The sequence below is a fragment of the Cynoglossus semilaevis genome, chromosome 11 (genome assembly GCF_000523025.1).
Source record: "Cynoglossus semilaevis isolate Cse_v1.0 chromosome 11, Cse_v1.0, whole genome shotgun sequence".
Classification (NCBI taxonomy): domain Eukaryota; kingdom Metazoa; phylum Chordata; class Actinopteri; order Pleuronectiformes; family Cynoglossidae; genus Cynoglossus; species Cynoglossus semilaevis.
In genome coordinates, this window is record NC_024317.1 from 668,320 (window position 1) to 669,619 (window position 1,300).

Below are 1,300 nucleotides of genomic sequence, written 5' to 3' on the forward strand. Positions count from 1 at the left end.
TTCCCCGTCTGATGCCCCTGCTCCTGCTGATGTCACGGCTGCTGCTGCTGCTGCTGTCACTACTGCTGCTGCTGCTGTGGACTGTTTATTGATTCATATCAACGTGGATGAGATCAAACCTCCTTATTTTAGAAACTCGTTTGTCGACCTCTGTCGTTGTGTTCGACTCCACAGACGTGTCTTCACAGGTTTTTACTCTTTATTAAAATCACTTTGTGAACTTTTCCACTCACCATCGACGCTCGTCTGCGTTCTGTTACATCATCATCTGACCTCTGACACCACCACTGACCTCTGACCTCTGACTGTTAACTTTCTCTGTGACGTTCAGAGACCTGCTGTGGTCGAACAGCAGTGGGTGGTGTTCACCATCCACACACACACACACACACACAGACTGACAGACAGACTGACTGACAGACAGACAGATAGACTGACTGACTGACAGACAGACAGACAGACAGACTGACTGAGAGACAGACTGACAGACAGACTGACAGTCAGACTGAGACAGACAGACAGACTGACTGACTGACAGACAGACAGATAGACTGACTGACTGACAGACAGACTGACTGACTGACAGACAGACAGACAGACGGACAGACAGACTGACGGACAGACAGACTGACAGACTGACAGTCAGACTGACAGACAGACAGGCGTGGAGACGGTGTTCACCTGAGGATGAATGAGTTCCTGCAGCGACTGAATGACAGGTGTGGTCCACGACTGTTGTCCTGACGCTGGAGCAGTTTGAAGTGAATCACATGTTGTTGTCCTAGTGGTAGACTTTATAATTACATGACGACACCAGTCCTACTGGCCCGCCAGGAATGTGTACTGTGTGTAGTAAAAATGTATGTAGTGTCACATGACCTGGTCACATGACCCCCCCCCCCTTCCCTCCTCTGGGACTGAAACCCAGAAGAGTTCTGTTGTTACAGACTGTAACAGACTGTTACAGACTGTTACAGACTGTTACAGTGTGCCTGGGGAGGTGGGGGGGTACAGTAAATGGGACAGACCCAGTTTTTGTTGGTGTGTATTTTTATTCTGGGGTGTGTGGTAGGAGGTCACAGATGGTCAGGAGGAGGAGGAGGAGGAGAATGAAGAATTACTTTTGTCATGTTGGAGGTGTACAGCTGCCAAGAACAGGGGGCGCTCTGGTACCAAGTACAATTTACAGAACCTACATGTAGTTTGAAACATGTTCCATCTGAGTGTGAGTCCACACAGCATCAGCAGCAGCAGCAGCAGCAGTAACAGCAGCAGTAACAGCAGCAGCAGCAGCAGGCGC

General features: G+C 49.5%; 1 protein-coding gene across 1 annotated transcript in view; it reads left to right on the forward strand.

Annotated features, from left to right (window-relative positions):
- Positions 1–1,300, forward strand: part of kaznb (kazrin, periplakin interacting protein b) — a 53,791-nt gene that overhangs the window by 43,357 nt on the left and 9,134 nt on the right. The window lies entirely within an intron of this gene.